General features: G+C 51.1%; 1 protein-coding gene across 4 annotated transcripts in view; it reads right to left on the bottom strand.

Annotated features, from left to right (window-relative positions):
- The window catches only part of APBA2 (amyloid beta (A4) precursor protein-binding, family A, member 2), a 163,985-nt gene that overhangs the window by 121,544 nt on the left and 20,143 nt on the right, over positions 1-22,298 (bottom strand). For 3 of the 4 annotated variants that reach the window (XM_012732735.1, XM_012732734.1, XM_012732733.1), the window contains exon 2: positions 4,401-4,503. The exons of the other annotated variant lie outside the window; for it this stretch is intronic. The gene's annotated coding sequence lies outside the window, so the exon portion shown is untranslated. The remainder of the gene's footprint in view (positions 1-4,400; positions 4,504-22,298) is intronic. 4 annotated transcript variants of the gene reach the window in all.

Here is a 22,298-nt window from a genome sequence, read left to right as displayed (position 1 = left end):
GAGGGCCATGATGCTTCCCTTTGGGGCAGAAGAAAACGTATCTTCAGTGCGTGGGTGACAGGTCCACTTCTCAGGCAAGAGCTTGGTCTTTCGGAATAAATATTCTCCCCTTCCCCTGAGACAATCAGGAAAATAATATTTTTACACTTATAATTAAGAACAGAACAGATGGTGACAGCTGAAAAATCTGTTCACGAGAAACAATACTAGTGGTGGGATCACTGACAAGGCGGGGAGCATGGGGGGATCTTGTTTTTCTTGATGTGCAGAAGCCCCACTAATGCAATTTCAAAAACAAAATACTGAGGTTGCAGGGGAAAAGGCAGTGAAAGGTTTATCCACACGAAGAGGGCAAAACCATGAGTAATTCAGAAGTGACCCCTAAAGTCCACTGCTTCTGTGCTAGTGGAGACCATCCAGCACCCCAGGGAGGCCTGACCCCCCACAACACCCCCAGTGCCATGTTAAAGACAGACGATCAGCACTTGAAGGAGGCTGTAATGTCAGAATCCTGCTCTGCAAGTGCCGACTGCGCTGGATCCTTTATCCTGCAAGGACAGTGGCAATGCCCTGTCCACAGTCTCACTCGTCTCTGCTTCCAACTCACCGAACCACAGTGTGTCACGAAGGCCAGCTACCAGGAGAAACCTCTCCATGCATTACCCAATTTTGTAACTGCCCCAAAACTTCAGCCCAGTCCACTTTCTTCAGCCTTTGTCCACTCCCTAGCCAAGAAAATTTAGCTCCTTTGTTCTCAAACCTGATCCCCAAAAACCAGGTAACCTCATCTCATTTCTTAACGAAGGAGGCGGCGTGGAGGTTTCTTCCTCCTTTCTTGCCAATCAATTTGCCATAAAACTTGTTTTTCTTTTCTCAAAACCCGGTATCACAGTATCCAGCTTGTGTGCACATCAGGTAGCAAGTCCATTACATGGCAGCAAACAGCACAATGTTTTAGTTGTACCAGAATAAATCCCAGAGACACACCATAGCATGTATGGACCCTACGGTTAATAATACTGTACCGCACTGTTACAGTAAAACCAAATAGAACAGAACTTAGGTTAAATACTTTAATCAGCAAAATAACAATAAAAAAGAGGGCAAGAAGAAACATTTGAAGGTGATAAATATATTTAGAGAAAAGTTGTGGCAAAGGTTTCATGGATGTATATTTACCTCCAAACTCATTAAGTTTTATATATTAAGTATATTTTTCATATGTCAGTTACACCGCAGTAAAGTGGTTTAATAAACAGATAAATAAACAAACTATCAAATAAAATGTGAAAAAATATGTACGGGGCAAAAATTGATAGACTTGAAAGAAGAGCTAGACAATGCACCATTATAATTGGAGACTTCAACACCGCCTGTCAGTAATGGATAGAACAGGCAGGCGGAACATCAACAAGGATAGTTCACCTCAACAGAGCTATCAATCAGCGGGGTCTAATTGACATTTATAGAATATTCCATCAAACAACAGCAAAATACACATTCTTCATAGGCTTGTAGAAACATTCATCAAGGGCCTCCATCAGTTTGGACTGCTGTAAGAAAACATCAGAGCCTGGCTAGCTTGTAAGCAACAAGATGCCACATTCACAGTTCTGGCAGCTAGAAGCCCAAGATCAGGGTGCCGGCCTGGTCAGTGAGGGCCCTCTTCGAGGTCACAGACAATCTGTTGTATCGTGACGTGCAGAGGCGAGGGCTCCCTCTAGATCTTCTTGAGAAGATTAGTGCCTAAGAACCTTCCAAAGCACCCACCACCTAATGCCACAACTTGGAGATTATGATTTGAATCTATGAATTGATGGGAAGGGACATGAACATTCTGATCATAACACCAAGACAGCCCATACCCGGAGTCATAAAGCATATCATAATGCATTTTTTAAAAACAGAATCGGGGGCCCTCCCTGATGGCGCAGTGGGTTAAAGCACAGCACTATGAAGCTACCGCAGTCACTGCAGCACAAGCTCGATCCCAGGCCAGGGAGACTCACAAGGCGTGGCAGACCTCTCCTGTCTCACCCGCTGCTCCCCTCAACAGTGTACTTCAGCACATCTGCCTGTTCTGCGCCCCACTCTCTCTGGTGAATCCTCTCACCCCCTCACATGTCTGGCCTATACTCCAGTTCTGTGCATTTTTTATGCATAAATAAATAAATCTTTAAAAAAAAATAGAATGGGGTCTCCCTCATGGGTAAGTCACAGAACTATGAATCTGTCCACAGCCACTGCAGCATCAGTTTGATCCTCCCACCAGGGAGGTGACCCAGATGGCACGGCAGACCTCTCCTGACCCGCCCACTGCTCCCCTCAGCAGTGTGCTTCACTGCTGTCCCCCAATCTGTGTCTGATGAATCCTCTCATCCTCCCACACCTCTGGCCTGTATCCCAGTTCTGTATGCATAAATAAACAAAATAAATCTTTAATAAATAAATAAATAAAAATAGAAATCCCACAAAATACTCTCTCAGACCAGAATGGCAATAAACTAAAAAATCAATGAAAATATTTTAAAACCCCAGGTACCTGGAAACCAAACAACACAATTCTAAATAACACATGGGTCGAAGAAAAAATACCAGAGAAAAGTTTTTAACTTGTTGAAAGAATTGAAAATTAAATACCCTTTGTCAAAATTTGTAGGCTATAGTAGAGGCAGTGCTTAGAGAGAAATACGCATAGAAGGAGATCAAAAACAAAAAACCTATGAGTCTATCATAGGAAACAAGATAATGAACAATTTCAGTCTAAAGAAAATAGAAGAAATGTGATTAAAAATTAGAGCATAAATCTATGAAATTGAAAACAGAAAAGTAACAGAAAAAAATCAACAAACTCGAAATCTTTTTTGAAAAACTAGGATAGCCATGAAAAAGGGAAAAAAGATCCAAATTACTAATACCAGAAATAAAAGAGGTCATCAATACTGATCCTACAGACTTAAAAGAGTAAAAAGAGCACAGTATAGCATACTCTGCACAACATCTGACAATTCCAATTAAATGGGTCAATTCCTTAAAAGACATAAATTACCAAAGCTCACACAATGAGAAACAGACAGATTGCCTCAATCATTAATAACCATGCAAACAACAATTCCCCAAGCTCAGATGTTTTTTCTGATGAAGTTTACCAGGTAGAAATTTATATCAATTCTCTATGATCCATTTCAGAAATAAGATGATGAAGGAACACTGCCTAGTTCATCTATTGAAGCCATGATTACCCCTAAGCATAGCAAAAGACATTACCAGAAGACCAAAGAATACCGCTCACGAATATAGACTTTAAACTCTTCCACAACACATTAATAAACAGAATCCAACAATGGATAAGAATTCTACACCACACCTAGTGGGGTTTCTGGATGCAATGGTTGAGTCAACATGAAACAATCTAGTGATGTAATCTCCCACATCTATAGATTAAATAAAAAAAAAATACAGAAGTGTATCAACTGATGATCAAGCTGAGTTGAGGTCAACCAGGCTAGGGCCTACTCGGATGACTGGGTCCTTGTACAAAGGGTAAATTAGGGCTCAGACAGAGAGGCAGGGGGAAGACCAGGTGATGATTTGCACTATGTTCAAGGAAGTCAAGAAGCCACGAGTCAAGGAACACCAAAGACATCAGCAGGTCACCATCAGTGGGGGGCCTGGACGGAGTCCCTCACCGTCCCCAGGAGAAACTAACCCCACCAACACCTTAATCTTGGACTTAACCTTCTAGAATGCCAACCGCAGACAATAAATTTTTGTGGTTTCAGTCACCCAGTCTCTGGCACTTTCTTGCAGCAGCTTTAGGAAACTCACCCAGGGCTGGTGGCTCTCTCTGCCCAGCGGGGGCACTCTTCCCGTGATGCGCCCTCAAAACTCACAATCCACGTGCGGTACTTTGTGCAGGGACCAGGCCTGCCGCTGCCTCTGGGAAGGGCCGGGGGACCCCAGGAGCCCCTGACCACCTGCAGTCGACAGCGACTGGGCTGGGGCATGCAACGGTGGAGGAGAGGGCACCCACCACCCTATTAGCACCCTCACAGGAAAGGAGGTACCCAAGAAGGCCACACAGCACCCCTCAAAGGACATGAACCCCTTTGGGTGGCAAACTAATGGAAACTGGTAGGCCCTGTGGCAAAACTGCCCAAGGGGGTAAGAATGAGGAAATGTGCCATCTGCCCTGTGGCATCTAGCCTCTAGAAGCAGCCTGCAGTCCTTCCATCTGCATAATAAAGGTAAATCTGGAAAAGCAGAAGATGATGAAACACTTCAGTGTTGCTTTTGCTGGGGGAGGTGAGGGCCATGGCAGGCGTCGTTACCCCCCAGCCCCCCTTCACTGCCCACCCAGGTGGACATGAAGGAGCTGAGCCCCCACGGCGCCTACTCACTGGGCAGCTTCAGGCCGGGAGGACTCTCAGCCATCCGCCGGGCGCCCCTGGCCGCAGCGGCTGGTGCCCCCACGGGACCCAACAACACGCAGTCTTCAGAGGCCTGAAGCGAAAGAGAAAAGAGGGGGAGTCAGAGGGCTGAGCAGGCAAGGAGGCGCCCTCACCAAAACGGGGCTCCCCCATGCTCCCAGCACACACCGCAGCGCATCAGCCCGGGGTCAGAACTGGGGTGCTGCAGGGCGGCGGCTGAACATACGGAAGCCAGAGTCGCAGGTTTGCTTGCAAGTCTCCCCCAGTTTTTGTGAGCCCCATGTCTATTCCTGAAGGTCATCAAGCGCCGATGAGTAAGGATTTGAGGCCGTCCACCCCGGCGCCCGTCTGAGTGTGGGGAATGCTTTCCTGAAACCCTTTTAGAGGACGATACGGGAAACCCTGGAGGATTAATATTTCAGGTTTCATTTGCTCTAACAGGAAATGAAGCAGGCTCTGCTCCCAACCTGTTTTCCAAAGTAGCAAAAGGCTACGTGAGACATGGAGCTTGATATCGTTTGGGTTATTTATGGCGAGACGGGTGGGAAATTGTACAGAACACGTTCAACCAGCTCTCCAAAGGAAAGGTGACCGCGGGTCCTGTAGTGCACGGTGCTGACCGTCCTGGGCGTGGGTCAGCATTTTCCCACCTGAGATGAGGGGTGCCAGCATCCCCCTGGCCTGGGCCAGCGCCTGGATCTCAGGCAGAGCTGGGCCGTGGAGGGACGTTTGTGTCACTCTGATAGCTCAGGAAGACTAGGGAACCTGCCTGTGTCTCAGTTTCCCTTCCTGACAGGCAGGTGGGAGCATGAAGATCCCGAGGTGCTGGCCTCGGCTCCAGTCCCTGCACCCCAGGCCCCCCATCCTGGCCTCAACCACAGCCTTAAACGAGAGGACAAATACAAGGAGCTACAAATACTGAGCAAGGTATCTGAAGGGTGGAGGAGAGAGTTGCAGGGTCAGACAGTAGGAAGCAACAGAAGCTGGTTTGAAACCCTGAGACCATCCTGGGCGCTGAATGCCGAGATGAGAGGCCAGATCCTATCCCCCCAGGATAAGGGGCCACAGGAAGTTTCTGACTGTAGGGAAGTTACATCACTATGGTGCAGGATGACCTGGCGGGGGCAGGGCTCACCAGAGGCTGCTGGGAAGGAACCACTGGGAGAGAGATGGTACTGGCAGCTCTCCCCGCTTCCAACAGGCTGGCACTACCTCTGGGGCCTGGACGGCAGGAGAAGGGCCTGCAGCGTCAGGCCTGTGCCCAAGTCCCAGGGAGCAGCTCCAGCCTCTGTAACCTGCTCAAGCACCTGCTGCTTTTGTGATCCAGCAGACCACGCTGCCTCCCCGGCTCAGCAACTACAGTGGGACTGGCAAGGCCTTTCTCCACCTGGTCCCTGAAAGCATCTGGATGTCAAAAACAGAGGGCTTAGGTCAGGGAAGAGCAACGGAGAATGTAGAGACCAGGGGCAGGGGAGGAGGGAGCGGCTGAAGGCTGTGCCCTGAGGCTCTGCCTGAAACAGGGAGCCAGGCGCCAGCCAGCCAAGGGACAGCCACACCCTCCCCACTGCCCCAGAGCAAACAGCTGGACCCCAGGCATCAGTGCAGTCCCTGGTCTCAGTGAAGCCCTTCCCCTTTCCTCCTCTCCAGAGCCAGGGAACCAGAGGTTGCTAAATATTTGCCTGGGAAGCCCCGGCATGGGTCCCTGACACATGGAACATGGCCAAGTTGCTTTCATGGTCCCCCAGAAACTTCCCATCTCAGCTGATAAGAAGAAAATCAGCAACCTTAGGTGCAGGGAGAGAGAGCCTGATGAGGCTTTTTTTTTTTTTTTAAGATTTATTTATATAGGCCCTCCCTGGTGGCGCAGCGGGTTAAAGCACAGCACTGAGAATCTAAAGCCACTTCCGCATGAGTTCAATTCCCCCCGGAGGTGACCACATGGCGCGGCAGACCTCTCCTGACCCACCCGCTGCTCCCCTCCGCAGTGGACTTCATCGATCTGCCTGTTCTGTTCCCCACTCTGTCTCAGGTGAAGCCTCTCACCGCCCCTGAGCCTCTGCCTGTACCCCAGTTCTGTATGCACAAATAAATAAATCTTTAAAAAAAATTTATTTATTTATGCATACAGAACTGGGGTACAGGCCAGAGATACAGAGGGTGAAAGGATTCACCAGAGACAGAGTGGGGAGCAGAACAGGCAGAATGATGAAGTACACTGCTGAGGGGAGCAGCAGGTGAGGCAAGAGAGGTCTGACACGCCATGTGGTCACCTCTGGGGCAGGCAGGGATCGAACTCATGCAGAAACAGCCCAAGCCTCTTAGTGCTGCACTTTAACCCGCTGCGCCACCAGGGAGGGCCCCGATGAGGCTTTTTAAGTCAGCCTTAAAGCAAAGCCATATTGGCCATGAAGATGGCCTATGGCTTAGTCCATTATTCTAAGCCCGTACATTGCCACCACCCAAAAAAGCAATGGAACATTTTGACCAGACCACAAGTCCGCAAAAAGACATCCTTGAAGATGAAGATGTTATCACCTCATTCTCGCATTTCTCACACACAGCACAGAGACAAGTACCCCTAAATGGATACGATGTGCATTCCTTCACACACGTGCCCAGCCTCTGCACCGATTGCTTTATTTCATCCGAGAGGCTTTCCTACTGGGTGCCACTGGCAGAAGTCAACCCCAGTGACAGCTGCTGGGTACAAGTGTGCTTCCCACCATGCACTGGTCATCTGACTGGCCACGAGCTGGACAGGGGCTCTGTCACAGGCCCAGCCCATGCACGACTGAGACAAAGGCAAAGGGCCACTTACTCTCCACGGAAACCCCAATCTCCAGGCATAGCGGCCTCAATCACCCCGTCCACTTCGAGCAGTCCCAGGGGCCAGCTGTGTTCTGAGAACATCTGTCCCTGGGCAGGGCCTCTGGTCAGGAGTTCACAGCCCCCACCAGTATGACCACGCCTGTGATAATGGCATATCAGGCCCTTCCAGGCTCCGAAGGCAGCAGGCACAATGAGTTACATGTTTGGGATGAAAGAACCAGGATCAACTGCCCAAAGCATCAAAATGGTAACTTCAGAAAGCACTGACCGGGCCCAGAGAGGGGACTGTGGGGGGAGAGCCAGACCTAGGCCCAGCGGGGCCAACCTATCCCTCCCTCTGGGGTACCCCTAATGAGCCCAGACAGTGGCTTGCCCTGCAAACTACACCCTGGAAGGTCTCCCTCCAAAATTGACTCCAAGTCCCTCTACCCATTGGGGAAAAGAATCCAGCAGTCACAGAGCCTCATGCTGGAGACAGGCCTAGGGCAAGTCTCTTCTTAGCCTGTCCCTCAGCCAGTTGAGGCTCAGGAGGGGCAAGCCACCTGCTCAAGGTCACAAAGCAAAGTCCCAGGTGGCCCCAAGCCTGGCGGTGCCTCTTGTCCCTCCACCCCGTGCCTTCTGCTCACCTGTGCCCAGCTCAGCACACGAGTGGCCTCTGACACCAGCTGAGACGATGTAACCACACTGAAGCATGTTTAGGAATAGTTTTCTGCTTTGCTGACTTTTTGAGAATGTTACCACTGTGCGGCATGCCAAAGGACACATCTGTTTGAGTCTCCCCAAATTTTCTCCATAGATCCAGAAATGACACTGATTGTGCGAAAACTCTCCAAATGGACTACATTTTTTTTCATGCCTCATGAACTCTTCGTAACTTGGCAGATATGAATTTGGGGGAAATCGGAGGGATCTCTGGTACCTGGCTGACTCCACCAACAAACGAAGACTAGAAAGAGGGGCTCGCCCCCAAAGGCCCTGCCAGCATGGCCGCTGCAGGGAACAGACACCCCTGCGTCACACCTCACTCCGCCACAATGTCCAGTTTCCAACTGGAATGTCCTTTTGCTGGACGCCCAGTGCAGGACCATGGATGGGGGTCCCTCCTAAGCTGACGGCACCCTGGAATGTACGTCTGCCGCCAGAACTTGCTGGAAGCCCATGCCCGCCACCCACCTCTCAACTCCTCCAACGCACATCTAAGAGGCACCTGGTGCTCAGTGTGGCCAGGTGGGCGCAGCCTTCCCCCAGAAGATCTACCCACCCACAGCCACCCCTCATCCTGTTGATGACAGTGCATCACCCATGGGGCCCTCCCCCAGGGCACCCACAGATCGAAGGGGCCATTCCAACGGGGGTGTCTAGCTTTTGTGCTCCTCACCGCGCCTGGCACCAGCTCACTCTTCAATACCTCCTGTGTGGAGGCGAGGCCCCTGTGTGACCCCACTCCCCCACCTGACGTCCGAGCCATCAACACATGGTGACAGATGGAGCAGCAGAGGCTCCTAAACACCACCGCCTTCCCCTTCCCCAGCACCCACCCCACCCCACCCCAGTCCCCCAGCCTCCTCACAGGGCTTCCTGCTTCTCCACCCATGGAACACTGGAGCGGGGGGAGGGGGGCAGTGCCCCAACAGGGGACACTTGGCGTGTGGGCTCCGGCTGCTATAACAAAGTGCTGCGGCCAGGGGGTGCGGGGGCAGGCTCCCGATGGCATGTGTTTATTTTGCTCGGTCCTAGGGCCTGGGGAGAGCGCTCTTGGGATGCAGAACAACCGGCTTTCTGCCGGGTCCCCACATGTTAGAAAAGGAGGGAGCAAGCTCCCCGGCCTCTTCAGAAGGGCACTAATCCCGCAGCCCTCCCCCCACCCCACCAAGTCCATCACTCAAGACATGAGATTTCCATGTATGAATCTGGGGGCACGCACACACTCACCCCAGGACGGCGTGTCCATGCTCACAGGAAGTTAAGACTTCCCTAAAACATTCACTCAAAGAAACCCCGGCAGCAGCTGGGTGGGGCAGGCCCTGGGGGTGCTTCCTAATGGGTCCGGACGATGGGACTGTTCTGGAATGTGCTGGTGATGGCTGCACGATATTGCAAGCATTTAAAAACCACCAAACTACATATTTTAAAGGGGTGAATTTCAGGGTGTGTGAATTACACCTCAATAAAGCTATTATTAAGTTCATTAAGCCCCAAGTCAGGCATTCTCCTCTCCTCAACCTCCTCCCATGTCCTGGGCCACTCAGAGTCCAGGTCCCCCTGCTGGCAGGGAGGCCTCCACGCACTCCACCCAGCCCTACCGTCCCTCAGACACCCGTCGGGCCGGGCTGACCCTGCTCAGCACCTGGTAAGCGCTGACCTTCTCAGACCTGCCCAGTCCCCATGCCCAGCTTCCCTGGCCAGCCCCAGGCACAAGATGATACACCTCGCCAGCTCGGATTCCTGCCCCTAGGCCCTGAAAGATGCCTCCCCATCCCCACACCTACATCAGAGACCCCTGGACACTGACCCAGTGAGTGGACTGTCCCTGGAATGCACAGAGATGGATGCCCAGGGAGACCGCTGCCAGGGCCACCACCGAGCCATGTCCGCCAGGCTCTGGGGGCTTCCAGCTGCAGCCCTCCCACCAGCTTCATGCACTGGGACCAGTTCACTCATGAGTGCCTCCTGGAGTGAACTAAAGGCCCCCCGAAACCCAGCTTCCTCACCAAAACCTCCAGGAAAGTGGGTGTGGGGTCTGCGTGCCCTAGGGAGCCTATCGGGCCTTCTGGGAGGAGGCACACCCCACTAAGCACGTAACGGGGACACAGCTTCTGCCTTCTCAATGGCCACTGCTGGGGGGCGTGAGGGAAGGCTTCCCTGCAGGACCGCAGAACAGCCTGTTCCAACTGAGACACCCACACCCAGGCTATTTCCTGTTCCAACAAAAAAGCTGCTGGTTCCCATGCTGAAAACCTCCAAGCCCTCCCCGCCTCCCTCTCTATATTCACATCCTCACAGTGAGTTGAGCGGGGACAAGAACACTGCTCCCCGGGCACACGTGGGGTCACAGGAAGGGTGGCGGCCTATGCTCCCACCTGCAGAGGTGGCAGCCCCCCCCAGAGCCCGCTCTCTGCTCATCATGGTGGCACCACCCTCTTCCTGCTTCCACACCAGGCTCCTTGGAGACGCCCGAGAGCCGGGCCCCAGCACATACACCCAGAGGCGCTCGGGTATTCCTGCAATGTGCTACACCTCACCAGCACATTACAGACAAACAGATTCGAAAAGAGAATGAAGAGGGGAAAACCAATGACTGAGGTGGGGGGAGGTGGCCACACCCACAGCAACACCTGGCAGACCACAGAGGCTGCGGAGTGACCCCCGCCGTGAGCTCACGTGGCATCCTCACCAACAGGCTCCTGGGAACTGCTACTCAGGAAGTCAAGTCGCCAAAGGTCTCGACGAAGATGCAAAACGTTCAAATGTGAAGCAATCACGGGCATTCATTCATTCACTCAGTCATTCTCTGACCCGCTGATTCCAGTTCAGGAGACGTCGGGGCCAGAGCCCACTGGAGCAGCTCAGGGCACAGGCAGGGCCGATCCTGGCAGGGTGCCCTCCCTTCGTAGGGCACATCACACCCACACTTAGACGAGGGCCACAGAGACACATCCACGAGCCGACGTGCACACATTTGGGGTGTGGGGGGAAGCGGGAAGGCCCAGAGAAAGCCCAAGCAGACATGGCGACTGTGTGTACTCTCCACAGACGGCAGCTGACAGCAGCGAGGGCTGAATGCTGCTGGCCAGAATGGGGTCAGGATTCGGGGACCAGAGCCTTAGAATGTAACTCTCTGGTCTGGAGACCAGCTGGCACCTCAGCACCTCGCCCTCCCCCAGGCCTAAGGAAGCCAAGACTCAACGGCGATTACAAAGGAGCCCTCTTAAATCAGGAGGAAGCTACAAAAACCAGGCCACAGTTGATGACCTAGAAAGACAAAAGGGTGGTAGCTGGTCAAAATCCATAAAATATACAACCCCGAGAATGAATCTGAGTGGTTTTAGTTAATAACAGTAGTCACGTGTCAATACTGGCTCATCAACAGTAATGCATGTAGCAAGCTGTTAATAATGGGGGAGCCAAAGTTGGGGGGCCGAGGCCAGGGCTGCGTGGCAGCAGACCCCCCCACTGCTGCAGACCAGGCAGCTGAGGCCCTGGCGCTGGCCCCAGGTGGACAGAATGAAGGGCATCTTTCACCCAACGTGGCTCTCCCAAAGGGCTGGCTGGGGTCTGGCAGACCAGAGTCCTCGGGACAGTTTGTCTTTCACCTTTTCTGGGGCGGGGTTACCTGGGGAAGCTTGGAGCAAGAGTCCTGTGGTGGAGCCATGCCAGCAGGGGACAGAGCCCTGAGGGAGCCTGGCCCAGGGGGCAGATGCACCTTCTGAAACCTTACCACAATGTGACCCCCACGGTGCAGGCGTGGGGGGGCTGTGGAGAAGACAGAGTACTCCACAAGGGGACCATGCCCAAGACAGGTGGAAAGCCCAACCCAGCATAATACCTGTGCTGCAATTTCAAATCCTCCATGGACAAAAATGCAAACAAGCTGTCATTTCATGCCGTCAGCGCTCTTTTTTTAAAGCTGGCTTTCCGTTTAAGGTCACCTAATAAAAATTAAATTCTCACATAAACCGGGCTTGGAAATGAGCTGCTTCCCAGGGGCCCGGAACAAAAGACAGAGGGGCAGAGGCGCGTGGGGAGGGCGAAGCCAGCCACCCCTCCCACCCGCCACCTGCCAGACTCCGCTGCTGGACAGCCACGAGGCCCGCGGCTCTGTCTCCATGCACTGGAAACCTGAATCATTTGAAAAAAGCCAGAGTTCCTTCTACAGCTTCTCTCCTCCACAACTTCCACATGGAGGGAGGAATTCCACACAGCTGGGCCTAGTGACCACATGTGGCATAGGTGGCTGACACCCTCTGTTCCCTCAAGAGGTCACTGTGTGGCCTCCACCCCGAAGCCCCTCCCTGGGGCTCAGAGGGGGGCTCCTGGCAGACCCTGGGAAGAAAACCTGCCGCAGGGGCTTCAGAGCTTCAAAACACACTGAAACCGGTCAAAAGATGCCATGCTACCATGAGAACAAATGTTCCAAAATTTTGCTAGCTGCTAATAGTCTGAAGCTTGTAAGCCCCCAAAGTGGGGTTGCCACAGGTCTCAGTCTACTTCTGGAACCCCTTCTCTCCACCCAGCACCAGCACCCAGTGGGTGAAGTTCCCTCTGGCCGCATCCTCATCCTGCCACTTTGCGCCCCCCGCCCACACCCCTGTCATTGCAGAGCGAAAGAGCACACAGATGTTCCAGCCTTATGTCACACACAGCAACAGGGAGGGGTGCATCAAAGAGGGGGTGCTCATGTGTTTTACTCTGGGCTACCAAGCTGGTGGACAAGCCTGGCTGCCCGGAAGTTCTGGCATTGAGTCCTGTACACAGCACATGCTGCAAACTAGAAACATCCTACTTCATGCGTGACAAGACTCAGACGCCCTTGCCAGACAGTGCAGATGTAATCAATCATTCATACAGGCTCCTCGGGGCAAAAATGCTCATGGTTCACGCCTCCTGGGGCCCAGAAGACACACAATAGAGGTTCAGCATCTACTTGCTGGACGATGAATGAGCGGCGAGATGGACGCATGTTATGTATGCTGGAAATTTTCCCTTACCGGTTTGTAAATGTGTATTTTTTTAAAAAGATTTATTTATTTATTCATACAGAATTGGGGTACAGGCCAGAGTTGCAGGGGCAGTGAGAGGATTCACCAAAGACAGAATGGGGGGCAGAACAGGCAGATCAACGAAGTCCACTGCTGAGGAGACCAGCGGGCGGATCAGGAGAGGTCTGCCGTGCCATGTGGTCACCTCCGGGGCAGGCGGGAATCGAACTCATGCGGAAGTGGCTTTCAATTCTTAGTGCTGCGCTTTTAACCCGCTGCACCACCAGGGAGGGCCTGTAAATGTGCATTTTTTAAGGAAATACACCTTCAAATAAAAAGCCCAGAGAACAAAGGATAAAAACAAGGAGACACCTGGGCCAGTATTCTTTCTCTGGTGCCCCGTAGCCTGAGAAGTTTGCCCAAGTAACCGCAGGAAGGCGCTCAAGAGAAACGAGGCCAGTTCCACTCATCTTCAAGGAACCTGCAGAGCAAAGAAGGAGCCGTCTCCGGAGGGTGCAGGGCTGTGTGTCCAGGGGTCCTGAACCCTCAGGGATCCCGCCCAGCAGTCCGACTCCCTAGCCTGGACTCTGCTGGCCCTATCCTGCCAGAGTTAAATGGCTTGGAACTCTGCTGTTTTGTTGGTTTGTTTTGTTTTGTTTTTAGATTTATTTATTTCTGCATGCAGAAGTGGGTTACAGGCTAGAGGTACAGGGGCAGTGAGAGGATTCACCAGAGGCAAAGAGGAGAGCAGAACAGGCAGATTAACTGAAATATACTGCTGAGGGGAGCAGCAGGCGGGTCAGGAGAGGTCTGCTGCGCCCTGTGGGTCAGCTCCGGGGCCGGAGATTGAACTCGTGCTGAAGTGGCTTTAGCTTCGTAATGCTGTGCTTTAACCCACTGCGCCACCAGGGAGGGCCCCTCTGCTATTTTTCATGTTGTTGTTGTTGTTAATGAAGTCATTCTTGTAACAATGCTGTCTAGGGTGTAATTTCTGGATTAAAAAAAAAGCTAGTTTTAGTCCCAAGCGAAGACAGAAGTTTGTCAGCCCCTCATCAATTCAAAATCTCCACTGAAGCCACAATTCTCAGATTTCAAAGCACAAAAAGGACAAATCTTTGAATAACTCATGCTTCGAGTCCTTAGCATAGCCTCAGAAATAGAAAAGCTCTTCTCTGGTTCTGCCTTAGAAACAGCCTGGGTCTTATATATGATAAAATGATGCAAAGTGGCATCTCCATGACCCAAATGTGAACACTGGAAATTCTTCCAGGTCTACCAAATGGCCATAAAAGACATTTAAAATAATTTAATACCAAGCCCATTAAATAGAAGTCAAAATAGCTCAAGCAAATACACTATTAGAGGGAATGACTATGAAACCCAAATGATTATGAAACCCAAAATTCTACCTCTACAGCTCTATAAGCAAGATTGAAAAGAAAAAAAATCACTTCATAGTTATAAAGAGTTTCCGAAGATGATGCTCTTGAAATCTCTCTTAAAACAGTATGTTCCAGCTTCCCACTAATCCAAATGACTCTGGTGAGGTCTGTTTTCAGCAGCTAGCTGCAAATAAGAGCCTCATTACTTTACTTGGCGCGGCAGCACCAAGGGAGCGTGTATTTCCATCCTCCCATCTCCAAAGCGCACCCGAATCTATAATCTGCAGTGCTGCAGCTCCATTTCTGATGAGAATCAGAAACACTTCCAGAAGGGCCGGGGAAGCCAAGTGGACTGTCCACAGGCCATGTGTGGGGGCAGGGGGAGAAAGAAGGTCACCCTTGCTACAGCTTTGGGGTGTTGTGTTTTTTTTTTTTGTTGTTAAAATATGCCACTGTTTTCAATGCCTTACGCAAAATATACTTCCATTTAAACTCTGCAATTGAAGAAAGAGCACGAATTCATACACAGCTCCAGACAGAACAAGCGAGTATCATTAGCCCTCAAGCTGTAAATCAGATTTACTAATTTAATGCCCTCCCTGATCCCTGCATCGTGGCCCCAGGTCTGGGGAGCTTATCGCCACCAAGCAGCTGCCGGAGAGGTGATGGACATGTGTCCTGTGCGAGCCCCAGTGCCAGCCTCATGCTATCTTGTTTGTTCAGGGAAAGCTAAATGGTTCCGTGCTGTGGGGATGCTCTTTCTCCCCTACAAGGCTTAACTGTTGTTGTCCTTCTCTGGGATCTGCAGTCCCAGGATAAAGAGTAGGAAGGCTGCCAGCAGCACCCAAACTGCTCAACTCACGGGTTCCCTGGAAGATCAGCCCTCAGTGCATAGAGGTTCCTCCTCCAAGCACCGGGGCCCCTGTTCCAGAGGCTCTTACAGAGAGTCAAGTCAAAATCACATCATTTTATGGCTCTTTCTATACATATAATTAGTCACTGTTTAGTACTGAAAAAAACAAACGATGTAAGATGTTCACTCCATGACCTTCCTTTATGGGACAGAATCACACAGATGAACTTGGGGCATTCCCTAAAATTCAACACTCAGGATCCGTGAAACTCTAGGTCTTCCTATTTTTTAAATAATTTCATACCCAGCCCACTGATGAGGATGCAAACTAATTCATGCAGATATACTATTCAACCAAGTCGATATGTAACTAAAACTTCAAAGAGATACAGCTGCATGAGAAAAATGAAAAAAGAATAACCACTGTGTTGCTATGTGGATTTCCAAAGGTACTGTTGTTGAGAGCAGCCGTGGCTTGACGTCCATAACAGGACAAATCTTAGAAAAGCAGAACAAAGAGCCCACAATAAAGAAGGAGAAGGACACGGTCCCAAGACTGACACTCTAACACTCTGATGCAAGACTTAAACTCTAACACCCCAGTAGCCTAGACAGGACCATATGGGAGAAAGAATAGGCAAGTAAATCAACAGACTAGAACAGGGAGCTCAAAAATAGGACCACATAATAATGATCCATCAGTCTTCAACAAAGAAGAAAAGGCAATGCACCAGAGAACGGAGTCTGTCCACAAATATTGCTGGAACAAGTGGACATCCCATGCAGAAAGTAATCCAGACACCAACTTCACATTCTTCACACACACAAAACAACTCTCTGGACCTCAATGTCAAACATAATGTCAAGAAGAAAACAGGAGAAAATCTAGATGACACTGTATTTGGTAAAGATTTTTTTTTTAGATAGAACCATGGAAGAAATAACAGACTGAACTTCACTTCTTAGAAAAAAAAAAAAAGATTCTGCTCTGCAAAAATATTCATTGCATGAGAAGGGAAAGATTAGCCACAGAGTGAAAGGAAATATTTGCAAAAAAAAAAAATCTGATAAAGGACTGTTCAAAATATACAAAGAACTCTTACAATTCAACAAGAAAACATCTGATTGTAAAGTGGGCCAAGCTGGCTGAACAGAGGGCTGGCCAGAGAAGATGTACAGATGGCCAATCAGCATATGAAAAGATGCACCACCTCAGAGGTCACCGTAGAAATGCAAATTAAACCAACAGAGAGACACCACACCACACCACACCACACCACACCACACCTATCTCAGTGGCCAGAACCCAGGATAGGGGCAACATCAAATGCTGGTGACGACGTGACACAAAAGAAATTCTCAGTTGTTGCTGGTGAATGTACAAAATGGCCCAGCCACTTTGGAAGACAGTTGGCAGTCTTAGAAAAAAGCATGCTATTTCATCACACAGTGCAGCAGCACTCACTGATATTTCACCTGAAGGAGTGAACAATGTTTGTCTCCACAGAACTTGCACATGGAGATTCCCAGAAGTGTTCAGCATAACCTGCCACACTTGGAAGTGTCGAAGTCATCCTTCAGTAGGTGAATGGGTAAAAATAAGCTGTGCACCTCCAGACCACAGACTCTTATTGGGCACTGAAAAGAAACAAGCTATCGAGCCATCCAAAGACACAGGGGACCATAGAGGCATATTACTAAGTGAAAGAAGCCAACTTGAAAAGGGCATATGATGTATGATTCTAATGATGTGACATTCTGGAAAAGGCAGAACTATGGCGACAATGAGAGATGAGTAGCTACTGAGGGTTGGGTGGGGGTGGAGGGCAGGGATGAAAAGGCAAAGCACAGAGGGTCTTTAGGGCAGTGAAAACGCTACAGGAAACCGTCATGATGAATACGCGCCCTAGCACACTCGCCCAGACTCACAGATGGCCACCTGATGGAAGGACGCCGGCACGTGACCATGTGTCTGTGCAGGCTCAAGCAGAGACACAAGCATACTGCTCTGTGGGGGACGTTAACAAGAGGGGGGACTATGCCCACTTTGGGGGAAGGCTTATATGGGAAAGCTCCGTCCCTGCCGTTCAATTTTGCTGTGAACCTAAAATTCAGCTAAAAATAAGCTACTAAAAAAAGGGGATGAAGGGAGGGAGGCAACACTTTCCTCACTAACCCTGATGGGGTGATGAGGGGACTGTGGGCCCTCTCCTGGTGTCCTGCATGAATGCTCCTTCACCAGCCTCTTGCTAGACAAGAACGCCCGATTCTCATTCCTCCACACTTAAGGCTGCATTTAGATGCAAGTCACAGTGGGCTGGGGCTGCCCTCTGACTTACTGCCCACCTTTAAAGTCTTAGCAGAGGTCACTGTGCCGGATACTAAGACCCCACCCATCACCCAGTGCCTCTCCTGTCCCGCCTGGCGCAGTGGGACACTGATGCTTTGGCTGCCATCACGGCCCTGCCCTTCTGAGGACACCCATCACGGCTCAGCCTGAGCAGGGCGCACATGGAGAGTCCATCACCAGCTGGTGCAAGGCCCGAAAGAAACCCAAATCTGCCACTCATGCTGCGGAGCCAAAAGCAAAGTGGGCTATAATAAGCAAAAGCTGGGCCCTCCCTGGTGGCACAATGGATTAGAACGTAGCACTGCAATCTGGCCACAGCCGCCTCAGTGCGAGTTCACTCCCCGCCTGCCCCGGAGCTGACCCACATGGCGCGGCAGACCTCTCCTGACCTGCCCGCTGCTCCCCTCAGCAGGGTACTTCGTCGATCTGCCTGTTCTGCTCCCCCCTCTGTCTCTGGTGAAGCCTCTCACCACTCCTGCACCTCTGACTTGTACTCTGGTTCTGTATGAATAAATAAATAAATCTCAAAAAAAAGGGCTGTATGAGGTAGGCAAAGGCGCAAAATTCAGAGACAGAAAACAGACACTGGGAGTTAGGAAGGTCAAGTACTTACTTATTGGGTATCTGGGAGAGGCCAGCAGAAGTGCAATTTGCAAGGACATAAGAGGATATGCCAATATACAATGGATTGTTTCTTCAGTCAAGGTTAAAATTTGTTTACAGGCTTTAAAAGTGAGAGGCTCCCCTCTACATACAGGTCACAGCTAGATCTTTCAACACAAGGAGATATCACCTCAAACCTGTCAGAATAGATATTATCCAAAAAGACAAGAAACAAATGCTGTCCAGGTTGTGGACAAAGAAATCCTCAGATACGGTTGCTAGCAATGCACACTGGGGCAGCCGCATGGAAAAATGTAAGGGGATTTCTCAAGAAATTAAAAATAGAAATACATTTGATCCACTTATCCCAATACTAGGTATTTATCCAAAGAATACAAAAACACTAATTCTGAGAGATATATGTACCTCCTGCATGCTAAACACATTATTACAGTCAAAAGTTGGAGGCTACCTAACTGTCCATCAACAGATGACTGAGTAAAGATGCACTCATGCAGAAGATAAAGAAACAAAGCAAATGGATAAAAAAAAACAAAGTCTTAAGATTATAGAAAAATACTGACCACCACGAGAGGAGGAGATGCGGTGTGGGTAAAATCAGATGAAGACAGGCGACTGTGACGACCGAAAACTAGACTTTCGATGACGGACATGATGAATACAGGTGCTGGTTTATACGGCTGTGCACCTGAAACCTATATAATATTGTATACTAATGTTGTTGTAACTAAACTGAAAAAACAAAACAGATGTTCTCTTCAGGCCCCTTTGGCGTAGCTCTGGAGCACACTGCTCTGAGGAAAGGCAGACTTAATAGCAAGGGGTCGCTGAGCTCTCCCAGGAACTGACGCACCAGGTAGTGGCTCAAACAGGCCTTCTCTCCAGAACTTTCAGTGCAGCTGTAGGCAGAAGTGGGGAGCGATTCCCCCCTTTCCAGCACCAGCCCCCGCTCTCTGATGACTACAAAAGCAAAGGGCTTGTGGGTGGGCGGAATGGACAGGTCCTGCCGGGTGCAGGTGCAAAGTGGCCTGAGCTTCCATCCATCCTGGGCTCCCGCCCCCTCCTCATCCTGCCAACACCACTGGCCAGCACTGAAGCCCATGTGCTACTGCCCTGCCCTGCTCCGTAACCACAGTGGAACAATTTCAAATCTGAAATCTATCTGGACAAAATGTAGTAAAATAAAAAGCCATGGGAGCCCTGAAGGTAAAACTGGGGCCACCTCTGTCCTCCTGTCCTGGGCCATGGCGTGTATACAGGTGTCCTTGGCAATGCGCCACGGTCCACCCAGGCCATGGTGGGGGCAGAACTCGACGTGGGCTTTCCATTAAACAAAAGAAAAATGGGTTATCACTAGCAGCCATCGGAATGGAGGGAGATGCTGTGTCCGTCCACCCGTGCGAGATCAAAGCCAGCCCACTCGGAAGCCTGCAGGGCAGCCCGCTTCCAACATTCTTCTCTACACAAGGTTGATGGTCAGAAGACAGGGGTTTAAAACTGAAAATCAAAGAGCTGGTCCTCAGGGAGTCCCAGGAAATGAGGGTCCACAGGGCAGACATGAAACTGACCCACACAAAGCCGTGCCCCCCACCTTGTGCGGGAATCCTACAAGTTCCCTTACAGAGTCAGCCTTTCCAGCTGACATAATTATATTTGTAGTCCGGAACAAGGCTGTGCTGGTTAAGTGGCTGGACTTCAGTGAGGCCACGTTCTCAGTTCAGGGGTGTCTGAGAAAGCTAATTCTACCCTCATGAAAAGCCCCTGCCTCTTTTTCATGCTTTAGAATAGAATTTCCAGGGCCTATCGAATAAAACGAAACTCATGCCCAGCTCACCAGAAAGTCCACCCTTCTCAAGTAATGGCGACCCGCCCCGCCAGGTGCCAGCACCAAGCATGTGAGCCCGTTTCTTACCCAGGCCCTGCATTCGCCCGCTACCTCTGTCTCTGTCTCCCAGGTCCAGGGAGTCATTGTGAGACAGTGGGGAGCCGGGCAGTCTTTCCTACTCCTGGCCCTCCCTAACTGGTGCTGCTGAGTACCAGGGGGAAGAGTGGGCTTTCTTGCTAGCTGTTCTTTCAGTACATTATGACACGGCTGGCCTACTTCTGCCTCCATCCGCTCTAAAGACAGCTTGGGAAGCCACCAGCCAGCCAGCTCCTGCTGGGCACCCTCCCCTGAGCCCAGGAGGTGAGCCTCACTGAGGCCAGAAATGGAAGGTCGCCCTGAGCACGAATGGACTCCTCCCGGAAGACAGGATGGACAGAGAAACACCACATCTCAGCCCACCCTCCCGCTCCCTCCCTGCTCCAGCAGCTCTGCCACTCCCGCCCAGATTACCCATCCAGAAGCCTCAGACCCACCACCAGAGGGCAGCATGAGGGTCACAGCACATCACCCTGTCACTCCATGCCCACCCCAGAGCCTTATTGAAGGGGTCACAGCATCTCCAGCCCCCACATCCCAAGCCTCAGCACTACTTCCCTAAGCACAAGATGTCCAGTATGTCCCATGAAAGTAGAAAACCATGTCCATCATCCCAATGTTAGCAAGTACGGATACTTAGGATATGCTGACAAAGATCCTACATGCACATGATGAAAAATAATCAAGAAATCACGATGTTGAAAATAACTTCAAAATCTGAATCTGCAAAGCAACTCCCAACCACTTGTCAGAAGGAAAGAGCCAGGCCAGGCATGACTGAGAGCAAAGGATGCTTGTGGGTCTCTGCAAAGGGCGTCCCAAGTTCCTTCTTCTACTCCCTTTCCCCTGCTGCACCTGCTTCACAGACCCCAGGGCTTGTCCTGGAGCCCTGGAGCCCCAAGCGGAATCTTGTGGCAAGGGACACTTCGCGGCACCGCCAGGCTAGAGTCTCCCCAGCTGGCTTGGGTAACCCCCACACTCCTGGCTGGGATCCTCCTCAGTGACGCCCACCCAGCCTCTGACTGCTTGGTGCTGGTCCCACCAGCTGCGTGGGGAGCTTCAAGACTCAGGACCTCACCTTCACCCCTACCCCACACCCATAGGGCCACCTCTGTTCCCTAGGGACTCCCCAGAAGTTTAGGGGAGAAGCAGAGAGGCTAGCAGGAGAGCCCTGACTTCATCACTTGTGCAGCCTAAGCAGGCACTGTCCCCATGGAGAAGAGGCTGGCGGCCACCCAGCAGACACTCGCCCACCTAGAGGAGCCTTCCCCATTCTCCTGCCCATCGCACAGGAAAATGCTTCTGCCCCTCCGACCACCCCCCACTGTGGGTGGAGCATCTGACCTGAGGAGCAGTGAGCCCACACCGGTCTCCTGAAAGGGCCAACCCACAAGTATGAAGCAAAAAGGTCATCCCAAAGGGCAGGAGACTTCAAGGGTCCACCAAGCTGAGTGATCAACACCCCCAGCTTCCCAGTCCCCACTCGCCACCATTAGTAACACAAAAGCATAACTGCTGAAGGTAAAGTCAACATTAGCAAATGACTCCCATTAGAAAGCCCCACAGCATTAACAAGCCACTTAAACCAATGGGGAGATTTTTTTTTTTTAAGATTTATTTATTTATTCATACAGAACTGGGGTACAGGCCAGAGATGCGGAGGGTGAGAGGATTCACCAGAGACAGAGTGGGGAGCAGAACAGGCAGATCTACGAAGTACACTGCTGAGGGGAGCAGCGGGCGGGTCAGGAGAGGTCTGCCGCGCCATGTGGTCACCTCCGGGGCAGGCGGGGAATCGAACTCATGCGGAAGTGGCTTTAGATTCTCAGTGCTGTGCTTTAACCCGCTGCGCCACCAGGGAGGGCCCAATGGGGAGATTTTTTTAAAGATTTATTTATTTCTTCATACAGAACTGGGGTACAGGCCAGAGATGCGGAGGATTCACCAGAGACAGAGCGGGAAGCAGAACAGGCAGATGGACGAAGTACACTGCTGAGGGGAGCAACGGGTGGGTCAGGAGAGGTCTGCCGCGCCATGTGGTCACCTCCCGGGCAGGCGGGGATCGAACTCATGCAGAGGTGGCTTTAGTTTCTCAGTGCAGTGCTTTAACCCGCTGCGCCTCAAGGGAGGGCCCCCAATGGGGAGATTTAAGCGGACCCACAGTCTCCATACTCAGACCTCAACAGCCTTTTTTTGGTCAGGCAGGAAGC

This window comes from Condylura cristata, unplaced genomic scaffold (genome assembly GCF_000260355.1).
Source record: "Condylura cristata isolate star-nosed mole 26May11 unplaced genomic scaffold, ConCri1.0 scaffold00035, whole genome shotgun sequence".
NCBI lineage: Eukaryota > Metazoa > Chordata > Mammalia > Eulipotyphla > Talpidae > Condylura > Condylura cristata.
The sequence above is the reverse complement of the archived record's forward strand: the minus strand, read 5'-3'. Positions and strand labels throughout refer to the sequence as shown.